Raw genomic sequence first — 13,411 nt, 5'->3', positions numbered from 1 at the left:
GCAGAGAGCTCTGCCTGCCCCTCATTTCACGACTAAAGCCAGGACCCACTGACACACGTTAAGACCGCCTCTGTGTTACTGGTCTGCCCGCAACGAACACGGACTTTCTATTTATTCCGATGCTCAATGTCCAAGCCACGCGGAGGTGGAGGCCTGGCTCACTGGCCTCGCCTTGGCCCCACCAGACCCCATGAGCAAGCCACATCTGCACGCACGAGCCAGGGCTGCAGCCCCGAGGACCACGCCACCCCTGTGAGTCTGAAACAGGCGCTGTAAATGCTGAGGTCCAAACCACCCTGTTGGTCACCATCCCCGGCACCGCAGGCTGCTGAGCGGCACCCCGGCTCTCTGCTCCCTGGATGCCACGGGCACGGTCCTCAAGTCAGGACAATCACAAAGGCCTCCAGACAGTGCTAGATGTCCAGGGAGGGTGAGGGGTGGCAAATGCAAAATCACCACGCAGAGAAGCCCTATTCTAATGGGTTAGGTCCAACAGCGGTTTCCAGGTCTCCAGCTATGTAATCTTTAATGAATTAAAATTAAATGAAACCTATAAATGAGCTCCTCAGGCCAACGAGGCTCATTTCAAGTGATGAAGAGACCCTTGGGGCTCGTGGCTCCCCCACCGGTAACACAGATATGAGCAGCTGCTCCCTCTCCACACAGAAAGTTCTGCTGGAGGGGACTCTAGGTTATCCAAGGTCTTCGCTGGGGCTAACACCCCCGCATGCTTCTTGAAGACCGCAGCAGAAGAGTAACTACTGGTGGGCACGTTCAAACTAACACCAGAACATCTGAGATTCTACGCTCTGGAAAATAGGAAAAACTCCCTTTTTAGTGCCATGCTGTTCAAAGAGTTAAAAAAACAAACAAACAAAAAGAAAACCTGGAATTTCTACAAACTGACCACCTGACCTTAAACTTATAATTTTACTTAGGAGTTAATGTTGGATGTTTTGTTTTGTTTAGTTCTAATGAACAGAGGATGCTACATCCGCTTCAGGTGTACGCCTACTCAAGCAAGAAGACATTTACTCTAAATCTACATGAAACAAATGAAAAAACTATGAGCCTGGAAGGCCTAAACTTTCAAATTTGGGTAAAAGGAAAATGGCTGATGGCCACTTCAGTTACTGATCCTAGCAAGATCTGTGAAGCCGCTGGACGGCCAGCCTCCTCTACCACGGAGCCATGACACCTCACCAGGGACTCATGCTGTCGCCCGAATATGGAGACACAGACCAGCCTGACTCCCAGAGAGAGCACATTCGTGCATGAGTATCTGAGCAGTTACTAACCGATGGGCTGGGGGGAGGGGGGGCGGCGGCGACAAAAAGACTCAAATGCATTTAAAAGTACACGTATCTCACTGAGAACCTATAGTAATAAAAAATAAAAATAATAAATCACTTTTTTTTTTTTAAAGGTTTGTTTCTTTTAGAAAGAGAGAGAGCAGGCGAGAGGGACAGAGGGAGGAGGAATCCTCAGTAGACTCCATGCTGAGTGCAGAGCCCAATGCAGGACTCGATCTCACAACCCTGAGATCATGACCGGAGCAGAAACCAAGGGTTGGTTTATGGCCCAGGCTCATAACTTACTGGGCCACCCCAGTACCCCCGTAAATACAACTTTTTAAAATGTACACTTGAGGGGACGCCTGGCTGGCTCAGTCGTTAGGCGTCAGCCTTTGGCTCAGATCACGATCCCGGGGTCCTGGGACTGAGCCCCATGTCAGGCTCCCTGCTCAGCGGGAAGCCTGCTTCTCCCTCTCCCTGTCTCTCTCTCAAATAAATAAATAAGCCTTTAAAAAAAATGCACATTTGCATTCTAAAAACCTTCCTAAATTATCCCGATAGGCAACAGCTCATTGGGTCCTCCAGAGCTTCATCAGCAGGCATCCCCATCAGCACTGGTACCGGCCTGTCCACGGTAGACCATTATTCACGTGGCCAAAGAGCGGAAACTGCCCAAGGCTCTGTCCGCTGAGGACTGGGGAGACAGCAGGGGTCATTCCATACGACGGAGCGGCATCATCTGGCTGAAAAGGAACACAGCTTTGACACGTGCTACAACATGGTTGGGCCTCGAAGACACGACGCAGAGAGAGAAGCAAGTCATGAAAGGCTACATGGTCTCTGCTTCCGTTTAACGAAATGTCCCAAACTGGGAAATCCACAGGGACGGTGAGCAGACCAGTAGCCGCCAGGGCCCGGGGAGGAAGACCGGGGAGTCACTGTTAAGGCATGCGGCGTTTCGTACCGTGTACTGAAATGAAGATCGTGGACGGCTGTAAAACTCTGAATATACCCAACGCCACGGAATCAGATACTCTGACCAAATGAATGAATGGGATGGGAGGTGAATTATGTCTCCATGAAGCTGTTCAAAACATACCTTTGGTGAAAGCCGCTCTCGCCCACCTAGCACGGGCTGGGAATGATGTGCGTGCTCAGAACACACAAGTCCTTCTCCAGGACGGTTCACACAGTCAAGCACGGGGCATTTCCACTCCGATGAAGTGAAGGCGGGGTCATGGCGGTCCGGGGGTACTCACCGACTTGACTGTAGCAACACAGGGGTAACCTTTCAAAACTTTTGCGGGGTGCCCGGCTGGCTGAGTTAGTTAAACGATTATCTTTGGCTAAGGTCGTTCCTGGAGGCCTGGGATCGAATCCTGCTCCCGCTCCCTGCCCAGCAGAGAGTCTGCTTCTCCTGAATCCTGATCTTCCTCCTTCTCATGCTCTCTCTCTCATATAAATAAATAAAATCTTAAAAACAAAAAAAAACAAAAAAAACCCCTGCTTTTGCACTCTCTAGACAGGACACTTTTTCTTGCTGCAGACTCGCAGACATATGGGGCAACGAGATGCTGCCGCTCGCCTGGCGCCCTTCCTCCATAATCCTACATGAAGTGAGTCCTAGCCAAGGTGCTGGGAGGCAAGTCACCGACCAGACCTCCTCGTGTCTAAGCATCTGGCACATTCTGTGCTACACTCCAGCCATCAGCTCTGGTCCCACAGAATGATGTCACTGCCATTCCCCCAATCCCCACATGGCCCAGTACACCCCACTATGACTTGCACATGCTTTCGTCCTCTTGATGAAGTCTTGCTGAATGTTTACTAAGACGCCCAGGAAGGTCCCCTCAATGCTGGAGCTGGGCCTCTCCTGCACCGGTCCCTGCCCGACACGGGGTGCGGTGTGCTCTCCCCAGCCTCTGGAGACGAAAGACCCAGGAACTTGTTTTGGCCCCTGGCACGCCCCCACAGCTCCCGGGATGCGGGCAGCTCTGCCTGCCGCTCGGGAGGCCAGTGTGGAGTACACGACTCGGCGCTCCTTCTTGGCCCAGAGGAAGCCCAGAACGCGACAGGACAGCAGTAAGCCCAAACCCGAGAAGACGCAGCAGCAGACGTCCCTCCCCGACAAGGTGATGGATTCTGTGCCCATCGGGTCAAGCCAGCCCTTGCGAGCCACAGTCCAGAATTTCCTTATTCACAGGTTAACGACTCAGCACAGCTGTAGAGTTTAGAGGTTTCCAGAGCTATAAATCCATCCGCTCCCTGCTTATCTGAATTTCATACAAGATTAATATCCTAGCCTGCATCCTCTGACAAAGACAAACAGCTACGGAGCACGAAATGACAATATTCTTGGAGGCAAACACCAGGAAAAGGACTCAGTGGCAAACGTGCCGTCTGCAACTGAAACTTGGGGGCTTCGGGGAATCCATATTTTGTAAACCCAAATCGCATGTGGTCACACAGAAAAATGTCTTTAAAGCAGACAGAGAAGATACTAAAGGCCAAATATGGTGCCTACGACGGGGAGTTTTTTTTAATGAAATAATGAAAGCACCCAATAATGTAATTAATTTTAAAAAGAAACCATAAATTAAAATTTAACATCGTACTTAAAATTAATCAGCAATATATAACAGAGATTAAATGCAGCCCACTGTCTAAGCCGGAAAAATCCTCCTGTTGGGAAGACCTGTCCTATAGAGAAAGCTTTTCTTCAGATTTACAGAACGACAAGTGGGTGAGAGTATCTTATTTCATTAGTTTGAAATAAAAAAGCAGACGTCATTTTGAGGAACTTAAAATGCCACGAGAGCACTTGGTGAAGGGAGGTAAACTGCTCCACCAGCTCTGGCTCCTGCAACAGGCTTTCAACTGCTTCCCGAGCTCCGGCTCCGGCTCCGCGCTGGCCCTCCCCCTTTCCTGCCACCATCTCAGCTGCCGCAGCCCGCCCGATGCCCCGCTCCACCCCCAGCCCCCAGCTCGGAAAGCACTCATATCTGCACAGATCGCAGAAAGCCTCATCAGTTCTGTCGAAGCCCACATTCCGACCGCGCGTGTGACTACGCAGACACTCCGGCGGCTCCGAGGCCACGCCCGTAGGAGAAAGCACCGGAATGAGGACCGGGCGAGTACTGGGGTAGGTAACCGGCCCGGACCGAGTCAGAGCCCAGGGCTAAGCCCCGTGCAGGGACAGACACTGCATCTCAGTATAACCAACATCTTTTCATGTGAAGATCTCGGCACGCTGACTGCAAAAACGCGTCCACAGAGCATACACGCAGAGCCCAAGTGAGGTCCCAGGAGGTGGGAAGAAAGCCCGTGCCAGGACGGGTGCAGGATGGTCCAGTCCGAGAGACGAAGGAGGCAGGAAGGAGATCCCACTGCAAGAGTGCATGCTGGGAAGCGGGAGGGCACGGGTGCCCTTCTGGAAGCTTCTGCGACTGCTCTCAATACTTCCACTGCTCCTGCTTTGGAAGCTAAGCAGGAGGAACAAACGTGTAAAGCTCATCTCAGCAGAGTACAATGGATTCCTGAACAATTCAGGGCCCTGTGAGAGCACAGGGTCTCGGATGGTGACACCCCATTACAGGAAAGTGGGGGGGGCTGTTCTGGACCTCTCAGCTCTGTTTCTGCCACGTCCTGCGAGTCTAACATCAATTCAGAACAGCAGCGTTCAAAGTGGCTGTGAGACTGATGAACACATGCACAAAACTCACAGGTCCCCTACTCACACAATGGGACAGTATTTAAGAAAAGGGAATGACCCGCAGATGTGTCCTGCTACCATGACAACACTACGCTGAGAGACAGGAGCCAGCCCCAAAGAACACAGAGCGAACGACACCAGAGTCTCCACAGAATGCCCGGGAACGGGCAAGCCCGCAGACACAGGAAGTAGACTGGTGCTTGTCGCGGACGAGGGAGGCAGGGGTGGGGAGCTCTAGTATGACAACGGTCCACGGATGGCTCTGGCGGGAGGACTCACACCGCGGGGGCGGGGGCACGGTCTGCGAACCCAGCCACGCGCACCCCAGCACGCGTCCCCGCCGTGAACCGTCTCCGGGAAGGTGTGAGCAAATGCCGCCGCCATCTGGCACACATGTGCTTTAGGACCATCTTGCCACGACTGTTCTTTCTGCCCCGTGCGGGCTGGTTCTGAGCCCATCAGGTGCCCTTTCAGTCTACAGGCTGTCCCTCCGATGCTGACAGGCTCGCAGTCCCCGGGGCCGTCCAGGTCGATGAGACACGGCAGCCCCAGCACTAAGAGTCAGTCTCCTTCGAACACGGCGTAGGCACCGTCCGGTCACAGCACGCGCCCTTCCCGCATGCTCTCTGCTCCCCCATCACCCGTCACCCACCCCTAATGCCCAGGCTGCTTTATCAACGTTCCCTATTAAACAAAAAGGAGTGGGGCGCCCGGGGGGCTCAGTCAGTGAAGCAGCTGCCTTGCGCTCAGGTCACGATCCAGGGTTCCGAGATCGAGCCCCGCATCAGGCACCCTGCTCCACCTGGCGTCTGCTTCCCCCTCTGCCTGCGGCTGCCCTCCTCATATTCGCTAGTTCTCCGTCAGATAAATAAAATAAAATCTTAAAAAAAGAGCTTTGCTGTTCCCGGCTCCTCTCCTTTGCCCAAAACGTCCGTCCCCCACCTAGAACGTACTTCCTCCGTATGTACCCGTACTGCGTCCACCCGCACACCCATCGAGAGTCTTGCCTCCGGGAGGAACGTCCAGCCTCCTCAGCGGCTCGGCCACGTGCTGTTTGGAGCCTTGCCCAGAACTCAGGAGAGTCCGGGTGGCCCAACTGCGTAAGTGTCCACTTCAGCTCGGGTCACTATCCCAGAATCCCAGGATCCAGCCCCCCGGAGGCCCACGCGGGCCCCCTGCTCTGCCAGGGGGGCTGCTTCTCCCTCTGCTTCTCCTTCCTTCCCCTCCTTCCCCTGCTCCTGCACGGACATGCTCTTGCAAGTAATATATAAAACCTTTAAAGAAATAAAATAAAACTTTTGAGAAGAGCGCTGCTCGAATTCCCTCGGCACAGACCATCGACACCATGCACGGGACACCCATTCCCACCACGGCTGTCTGCCGCACCCCCCACCTCATGGGTATATAAGGCCTCACCTCCCAAAACAAGACACATTTCCCACATCTCTGTATACGCCCCAAGGCTCCAGAGGTAACAGACTTAATGAACGGTCATCCCAGAGACTGAAGATCTTTCATACCAAGTACTCTGAAAAGGACGTCCTTGATTCGAGGGCACCCGGCCTCTTTGCAGACCCGGTGAGACCCAGCAGCCACGAGAGAGCTCCAGGCCCCTGAAGGTCTGTTCTCCGGGACTCTGGACTGTTTCTGCTCTAAGGACAGCCCAGGAGGGGCTGAGAACGAGGGAAAACACAGTTGTAGGGGCCGCCGTCACAGGCCGTGCCGACGAGGTGGTTCTGAAAGACCCTGGCGGGTCCACCAGCAGCTACGTGGTGCCCGCCAGTCCGCGCACACGCGCTGAGAAGAACAAACAAGAACGGGGCACGTGGCAGACCAAGAGTCAGAATCCATTGCTGGTAACAAGTCACCTTCTAAAGACAGAGAAGGCCTCAAACGCATCTGGGAAACAAGAGCAGAAACGACGCTTCTCTGCAAAGCACGCAGATGGTACCGGCCATCTCCGGTTCTCTTTCCTAAACTCTGGGACTTCCAGAAGCTCGACAGAAAGAAGCACATCAGGCAGACACACAGCGTTTTCTGGCTTGCAAAATTACCTGTTACAAGAAATCCTGAGAAATCACCATTTCCAGGACTTAGAGTCAATACAGTAACATTGAATTTTTAAATACAGAAAATACAAAGAGGTTGACAGCATATTTATTACATAATAAGAAATCCATTTTACAATTTCACTTACTCAGAGCCAAGTGTAGGCAAATCCCTTCTTCCTTCGAGGGTTTATTTCGGGGCCTGTTTTCTGTCTTCAGTCACCTGTTAATGAAAAATAACCAAGTAAGGCAAAAGCATCCATGGAAACATCTTGAAGTACACCGTCGACCATTCCACGGGCCAGCAGATATCTGAATCAGGGAATCGACAAAACCGGAAGGATCCCTATGTCAGATGTCACACAACCACCACCATGGACTCCTCAGATTCATTCCCCAGCAAAGGCACACAAATCTGGTCGGTTTTATTATTGCGCAAGCAATTATGATCCTATTACTAGGGAATGTCGAGAACTGAAAAATCTACTCCGCTCTCACCAGACACAGTTTCTCCTACCCCTCCTAAAAAATGCTAATTGAAAACACAGGTATTTCTACATTCAACCCAACTCAGCAAGTTTCTACTGACAACAGCTCATTCAGTCTTGCAGAAAATGCAAACGATGCTTGTTGCGGTTCCGGTATTAGGGACACACGGTGCCTGGCCTTGTGGAATGTTCCCATCTCGGCAGGGAGAAGCAGGGGAACCTGGTGATGGAAAAGCAGGGACTATAAACTAGAAAGCAAACGCAAAGCGAGGTCACGCTGGAGGACAGAACTACTGCCAACTCCAGCTGGTGGGAGAAGAGAGAGTGACCGGGGAGAGGAGTTTACTCCCTCTGGGGCCTGGGGCAGCATTCTGAGGAGGGAGCAAGAATGGGGGCGAGAGGCCACAATGCAGACAAAGCAAGTGCAAGGGTCCTGTGGTGAGACTCACCTTGGCAAGAAGGAGGGAGGAAGGCTAGTGGGCTGGGCACCAAAGGTCAGTAATAGCTGGTCCCGGGTCACAGAGGACCTCACAGCCCACGGAAAGGCGGTGACCCTACACAGGCCCCACTACACCTTATTCTTCACCCAGCACCAGAGTTAATGAGAAAAAAAATGTGATCGTCCTGCTATTTTAAAAAACCCTTCAGGGACTCCTGTCATGCTTAGAACAAAAACCATTCCACGGGCCAGCAGATATCCGAATCAGGGAATCGACAAAACCGGAAGGATCCGCCCCTGACTCACACGGTGCTGGCATGAAACTCAGTGTACAGGGTTCTAGGACATTCTGACCTACTGGACTTACGGGGTGGGGGTGAGGGGCTGTGGGGCGGAGCATGTGTGATGGGGAGGGGAGAGGAGAACCCAGCCTGACTTCTAGCTTCAGGGCTTGAGCAACAGTTTGGAAGGTGGTGCCACTTCCTGAGATGCAGGCAGACTGAAGAGTAGAAAAGCAAGACTCTTGCGCGTGTTCCCTCTGAAACGCCCATCCTAGCTATCAGTGGACTCCTGATGAGGTCGCCAAGGACCCCAGTCTGAGCCATCGGGAGAGGGCACGGCTGCAGAGTTAACGTCTGGAAGTCATCCCCAAACCAGGATCTGCAAAAGCTCCGCGCCTGAACGGGAAGGCCCGAAGCCGGCTTTCTCACCCCGGGCACGGATATCGCCGTGGATCCGGTAACTCCACTGCAGGCGGGCTGCGCTGCGCACGGAGCGGCAGCCGTGCGCTCCCCCCACTAGATGCTCCTAATGACCCACACATCCGTCCCTTCGTTGGATCACCCAAACTGACCCCAGACGTTACCAGCCAACCCCTGGAGGGCACAAGCACCTTGCGGAGAAGCCGGGTCTAAAGACGACTAGCCGAGGACGGGACGCCGAAGGGAGGCGACGGCGATGAGACACGGGTGTGCCGAGAGGGAGGAGGAAATCCAGGCGGTTCTGGGACCCTGGGCATCCAGGGATAGACATCTCTCAAAGATCATGGAATGACGAGCAAATAGTGGCCGTTGATACAGAAGATGAGGACAGCAGATAAAAAGATGACAAGAAACCATACTGTCTTCTCTGCCCATGCTCACTACACGGAAGAAATCTAGAGAGGCTTCACAGAGGCGCCAGCATTCCCGCTGGCCCATGAAGTCGGGCGACAAGGCAGAGAAGGGGAGCTGCAGCTTGAGTGGTTCCAGAGGCAACAAAGGCAGGCAAGACGGCACTGAGGTTTCTAAAAACATCAGGTGACGCTCTCAGTGTGGTCAGCAGAGGGGACGGGTGTAGCACAGTGCCAGGACGCTGGGCAGGGGACAGCACAGATGCCCCATCCAGGGCCCCATCCAGCAGAGGAAAGAGGAGGCCACTCAGGCAGAGTTGGCCCTGCAGACAGCCCAGTCCCACCAGGGGTGACTCCAAAACACCAGACAACCCAGAGTTCCTCCCAAGCGGGAGCCCGGGACCCCTGAGCTGAGCCGCCACGATCTTTCTCTTCTCTGAGCTTACACGGGCTCATGCCCCTGGCACACGATTCTCAGAGTCCCGGACTGTGTGAAAACGCTGACAAACTTGCCAGACGCCTGACCCACTGCCTGACCCCCTTCCGTCTCCATGACGCAGGAGTATTACTTTTAACACTATTGTATCAAAAGAGAAGAAAGAAAAGTTACGGGGGGAAAAAAAGAAGGGCAGATTTACACGCCTCACTTTGCTCCCAATTAATTATAAGAAACTCTCTCCGGACCAGAGAGTCGTCAGCTGTGAAATGAGGGTATTCAATTATTTATGAGGTTTCATCCACATCAAAAAAATCTGAGGAACCATTTTCCTGTCGACTTCCTTTGTCAATTCTAAGGGAAAACACTTGCAAAACACTGAACCAAGAACTTACACAAGGATGCCGGGGGGCGGGGGGGGGGGGGCAGGAATGTGTGCATCTATCTGTCCCACAGCCAACCGACCACGGAAATCTATCCAAAGGCTGCAATATTTTCCCCAAGTTGCCATAATGATTAACACTGGCACCCCAGAGAAACTCAAGTTGTAGCATCATGAAAACAACGCAAAAAATCCAAACGATGTTTTCAGAAGCCACTGAGCAGAACAGAGAAGCTGCCATTTCCTCCCGAGTCCTTTCTTTTTTTAGTGAGCCCTGAATTACCCGGGCCAAGAGCCAGGGGCTAAGCCACATACTGGCAAGAGGCACCAGAGAATGTTGAAAACTTCATCCGCCGCGAGCTTCAAGTTCTGTGTAATGAAGCCGTTGTTTCCTGCATCACACCAATACCGAACGGCATTTTTATGTACGGCAAGGATTCATTCAATAACAGATTTTAAATCCGTTAAATCAGTGGTTCTCAAATGCGGCTGTCTCCCGGGGGACAGTGGGCGATGTCTGGGGACATTTTTAGTTGTCAGGGCTGGAGGAAGAATGCTGCTGGCTCTGGCAAAGCCGGGGACGCAGCCCACAGCAGAGCCCTTCACAGGCAAAAAATTACCTGGCCCAAGTATCAGTACTGCCAAGGGCGACCACTAAAATATCAAAGTAATACACGTGCATTGTTTTAAAAAGTCAAACAATGAGGCGAGGCAAAAGACTCCTCTTTTTATAACACCATCTATCCCCAATTCTACTTCTCAAAGGCACCATTTTTTTTTTTGTTTTAGATTTTTCTTATTTTCCAAGCAACCATTTTCAAACCTCAGAACTGTCTGTTTTACTGGCGGTGATCCCCAGTATGGCTTCCATGTTTCTGAAAAACCTCACGACAGGCCCTATCAGCTTTGGGTATCACTGAGTTGATTTTCTCACACAGAGGTGAGGGTTTTGGTTTTTTAAGCTCCATCCTCAACCCTACGCTAACCTACCACATTTTCCCAACAGTATAACCGTCTCGGAGCAAATCTATCCTTGACGGACATCAGTCCAACAGTGGAGTGGACACAGGTGAGCAAGCAATACAGTACGATGAGGATTCCTTTCTTATGCGACCTTTTTGTTTTCCTTGGGTTACTAATTGCATCTGTTTTTATTTCCTTAAGTCTCTTTTTTGTCTTTACATCCTTTGGTAATTCTTCCAGCAGCGTCCACAATGCTTTGCTTCAATTTTTCACATGATCAAAATTCTCAGATAATCTGTCAGCTCTATGGGTTTCCCCCTCGTTCCCTCCGACATCTCCCAAATACACACACACCAGGCCTTCCGAAATTTCTTGCCTCCGTTCCGGTCTGTACTTGACAGCATTAGGCCTGTTAAAGAGTTCGTGCCGCCTTGAAACCACAACATCTTGAGAATACATTTTCTTTGTTTCTAGGATCCCAAATCTCCCCCTTTCTTGGTGAACTCTCTCATTTCAGTGGGACACATTCCCTAGTAGATTTCTGAGAACTGATATATAAAAGCTAAATTTCACTGATATCCTGAATACATACAAACATCTTTACTCTACTCTTAGTTAACAACTAGTAGAAGAATGACTTTAAATTCCGAGGGAAAATTATTTATATAGAACTCTATAGTCAGTCTCTTTTCCAACTTCCAATGCTGCCATTATAAAATCCGGTATCATTCTGATTTCAGATTCTTTATATGACTTTTAAATCCAGGATACTGCTTAGATACTGCCTTTATCTCTAATATTCGAAAATGACATGATGAGCTTTCACGTAATAATTTTCAGGCGCTTTTTATCCCGTTCTAGTCACCTGGTAGGAAATTCCTCTCTTCTTCAGATTTAAGATTTTTTTCCAGCGTTTCTTCCTCAGAATACCTATTAGGAAAAAAATCGGAATAGCCATCTCTCATCTATATAGTAAAACTCTCTGCACTACGTCTTCACTGACCACTAAGGTACCCATTAGCTGCACTGTGGTTACTAAGCACTTGAAATGTTTGGCTAGGGCAACTGAGGAACTGGCTTTTAAATTCTGTTTAATTTTAATTAATGTAAGTGTAAACAGTCACGTGTGGCCAGTGGTTACCATATGAATGCAAATCTAAAGACTACAACAAACGGGAAAAAAGCAACAGCCAAGGAGAGGAAGTGCCTACAGCACCACTCTTAGGCCGATATTAAAGACAAGAAGATGTTAAGATGTTCTGGAGAAAAAATGTTCAGAAGAAGAAATGGAAAGTAATTTCTAAATCCTCACCACTACTATTTTCAGTATGAAGTTCTGGGACTCCACTCCTTACAGCTTCCTTCCTCCTAAGAACTTGAAGACCCTCTACTCCTGCCCAGGGGGTTCTCTACGGGGTGGACACTACAGAGGCGCATCAGGGCAGTCTCTGGGTCTCCATGCACTCATTTAAATCTCATTCGACAAACATCACGAGCACAACAAACCGTTATCCAGACATTCTATGAACAATGACCATGACAGAAAACAGAACCGCAAAAACCAAAACTGCAAAAACAAACACAAAATTACAAAAGTCCTGTGCGCCCAAGCCAAAGCCAAGGAGTCCAGAGTTTCGTCCCAATCCCTGGGAGCCACTTACTTTAAAGCCCGGGGCCCACCATACAGCAGGCAGGTAACAGGCGTGCCCTGAAAACAAACTAAGGGCAGGCTCAAAACCAAAAGGAAGTCATTATTGTTTTGTTCGACTCAGAAAAGAAACATAGCAGCACTTTGGGAATAGGGAAATAAATGTTCGGGAGAAATCATTTTTTATTTAAGGATCAACGGGGAAACACGTTTTCTTCATCTATTCTTCATGTAAGTCGTTTAATTAATTAATATCCATTCGTTGCTGCAAAACATGACATTTTATTATATATGTACATTTCACAAATTCAGACAGAAAGTATGAACTACTCAAAAAAGCAAAACGGTCACCAAACAAGATCCTTGTATCAACTTGCTTTCTTTTTGAAACTATTATGATGCTAATAACAAGACTTCCAGGCTTCTATCACCAGCAAAACCAATGCTTCTGCGGATGCATCTGAATGCGTGTGGTCGGACACAGGCATCAATTCCCCGCCACCCCACACCACTAGAGCCAACCGTACGGCACTCCCAATGAAGGAACAACGGGTCCCTGGCTCACACGATGATGTACCAAACAGACGCCACACAGAAAGACCAAGCTAGGGTTTGTCACGTGAAAATCTGATGTGGGATAAGGTGATGACAAGACCCAACTGGATCTGTAAGTATATAATCCCTCCAGATCCAACATCAATTGGGGGAGGGGGACAAACCCACAGCAAATTTTAATAAGCTATCTTTTGCCCAATATTTGTTTCTAAGGATTTATTATTATTTAAATTCGAATGATAAATTAAATCTCATTTAAGGGCAGGAAATAATCTTTAGTGAGAAAAATAACCACATTTAAAGAAGACACCTTAAAGTATTAGGACAACATCTT

The 13,411-nt window shown here is 50.2% G+C and overlaps 1 protein-coding gene across 3 annotated transcripts in view; it reads right to left on the bottom strand.

The window, feature by feature from the left end:
• Positions 1-13,411, bottom strand: part of TBL1X (transducin beta like 1 X-linked) — a 200,614-nt gene that overhangs the window by 116,826 nt on the left and 70,377 nt on the right. For all 3 annotated transcript variants that reach the window (XM_032331836.1, XM_032331834.1, XM_032331835.1), the window contains exon 2: positions 7,205-7,278. The gene's annotated coding sequence lies outside the window, so the exon portion shown is untranslated. The remainder of the gene's footprint in view (positions 1-7,204; positions 7,279-13,411) is intronic.

The sequence above is a fragment of the Mustela erminea genome, chromosome X, assembly GCF_009829155.1.
Source record: "Mustela erminea isolate mMusErm1 chromosome X, mMusErm1.Pri, whole genome shotgun sequence".
Classification (NCBI taxonomy): domain Eukaryota; kingdom Metazoa; phylum Chordata; class Mammalia; order Carnivora; family Mustelidae; genus Mustela; species Mustela erminea.
The sequence above is the reverse complement of the archived record's forward strand: the minus strand, read 5'-3'. Positions and strand labels throughout refer to the sequence as shown.